The following is a 2516-nucleotide window of genomic DNA, read 5'->3' as shown; positions in this document are numbered from 1 at the left end:
AAATTATATATTTTGAGAAAAATGGTTTCAGAAGTTGTCTACTGATTGATTTTTTTTGGTGTAGATTCCCTCTGGAATTTTAATTTAAACCCTGTTTTAAGAAATATGATTTCCAACCCACGAGGGAAACCAGTCTTCAAAAAATAAATATAAACAAGTAGATAAATTAGCAATAAATCATCTAGTAATCTCACGACCCACAAAGAAAACCCCGAGCCTCTTTAACACTGAAGGTGCCCTTGGGGGAACCTTTTTCCTTGAAAAAGGGTTTTTTTGCAAGCGTATGTGTGTTTACAGGCAACACACGTACACACGTGTGTGGGTGGGTGTGTTCAGGGAAAAAAATGAAAATGAAGCGACTTTCTGAACTATTGAAATTAATCCACTTTCAGCAATCACTTGCTTCAGGAAATCTGTGAAAAGTGGAATAGAAATCAAATACAGCTGAAACACGAGGCATATCCTCACGCATAATGTTTCTGACGTCGTTGTGAGTCTTATGTTTAGTTTCTATAGAGTCGCCATCGCGCAATGCTGACGCGCGCGGCTGGAAACCCCGCCCCAGGGGGATCTCCAGTCGCACTGGTTAGATGCCACTCGGAGTAAGGGATCTCGCTTTGCCAAAGAAGAGCCCTTTGTAAGAGGCACAGCCCTAACCCTTCCGAAGAAGTTCGTGACATAAACCCTTATCATCAGTAGTTAAAATTAAATAATGAAACGATGTAATTTAAATTTTTCTTCCCTGAAATTTCCGAGCATGTCATTATGTTATTTCCTCGTTCAGCTTTCGGGATGATGACAAGAGAGTGGCGATAGGGAAGAACATTCGCACTTTAGTCGTTACTTCTGTTTTCAACAGAGTTGAAAATGCGTGATGCCTCCCTGCCTGTTTGGGGTTCCTAAACCAAATACCTGCATATGTCACTTTATGTCAAGCAAACACGAGTAATGATGATAGATATATTTGGAAAAATACAAAGCAAATAAAAAAACACAAACAAAACGTTTAAACAACTTAACAAAACAAAATTTTTGGGCTATTTCTTACACATCATTAAATTTGTTTTTTTTGTGAATTCACAGTCGTATCACAAATTTAACGCCAGTAGTGGAGTGCAAGAAAACCATAATTTTGCGTGCATACCTTAGTGAAGGTCACGAGTCAGCTTGCCACATGAGAGCCCTGCAGGAGTATCACATCCTAAAACCTCCTTTTCAAGTAGTTGGAGACTAAGAGTTGATTTGGACCTGCACTGAGTCAGCTTATTTATTAAGTCCTTTGTAATATTCCTCAATCTCCTCCAGCGTGCGACCTTTCGTCTCAGGAAGCGTCCTCCACACCAACAGGACGAGCGAGAGAGCAGACACAGCGTTACAGCCAAAAAAACGACTTCCGGGCCTAAGTTCTCTTTCAGCGTTGGGAAGGAACACGTTGCCACCATACTCGCTAAGTAGAAGACGATCTTGGAAACAGCAGATCCCAACGACCTATGCAGGGAGTAGAGAATTGATGGCCTGTCAAATTATATGTTAAGATCCTGAAGGAAATAAAGATGATATATATTCCATTCATTAAGCAAATGTGCTTTTGGTTTAAATTATTATAAAATATGCCAGTGAGAATTATAAGATACATCAACATACCTGAAGGAGAGAGGCAGCAGTTCGCTCGAGAGCAAGAATGGAATAGGACTAATTGTTGCTCCCACAATCAAGGTGTACGATATCATGGAAGCCAAGGAAGCCCACTGTTCAAAACGAACTCCTCCGTGACCGTTCTGCAGAAAGAAGTAGAAGCCAAGGCAGCCCAGGGAGAGAGATGCGCCTATGCCGCCCACCACATGGCCGGCGGCGTCCTGCGCGCTCCACGACTACAAGTCCGACGGCAGAGCCCACCACTCGGGCCACGCCCACCAGACAGACGATAGATAAGGCTGACGCCAACTTTAGCTGCTGGAAGATGTAGATCGTGTAGCTGTACATTACATAAGGGCCGGAGAACTGAGTGAAGACGAACAAACCGCAGCTGGTCAGGAAGGGCATGTATAACACCAGGGGTCTTCAAACTACGCACTTGCTGTCCTAACTGTTTTTGGACCCTCCATTTCCAGCCTTCATTATATTCTCGAGCTCGGCCGACACATCGTAGCTGCTTTCCCCTGAGGAACGAGAGAGCCTTCCTGGCGTCCTCTTTTGCGCCCCTGGTGGCCAGCCAGCGAGGCGAGTCGGGGAACATCGCAATGCCAATGGTGAGGGGGAGTTGATGACGAGACCAAGAGTGAAGGCCGTCCACCTCCATTCCAGGCCAGACATACCAGGGCGTAGGTGAAAAGAGACCCAAACCGACGAAGAAATCCGTCAGCAGTGAGGAGAGCCGCGGAACCGACTCGTGGGCGATTTCAACGTTGTAAATTTGAGCAGCCGTTCCCGTGACGCCAATGCATATCCCAAGCACTAACCTAAAAAAAAAAAGCATTGACTTCTATTACATTTTATCCGTCATGACTATTATATAG

At 44.4% G+C, this 2516-nt stretch overlaps 1 pseudogene; it reads right to left on the bottom strand.

Moving 5' to 3' along the window:
* Positions 1-1145: 1145 nt before the first annotated feature.
* LOC119586556 overlaps positions 1146-2516 on the bottom strand; it is a 1547-nt pseudogene continuing 176 nt past the window's right edge.

Source organism: Penaeus monodon, chromosome 21, assembly GCF_015228065.2.
Source record: "Penaeus monodon isolate SGIC_2016 chromosome 21, NSTDA_Pmon_1, whole genome shotgun sequence".
In the NCBI taxonomy this organism is placed as follows: domain Eukaryota; kingdom Metazoa; phylum Arthropoda; class Malacostraca; order Decapoda; family Penaeidae; genus Penaeus; species Penaeus monodon.
Note: the sequence above shows the minus strand (reverse complement) of the source record. Positions and strands in the feature narration are given on the sequence as shown.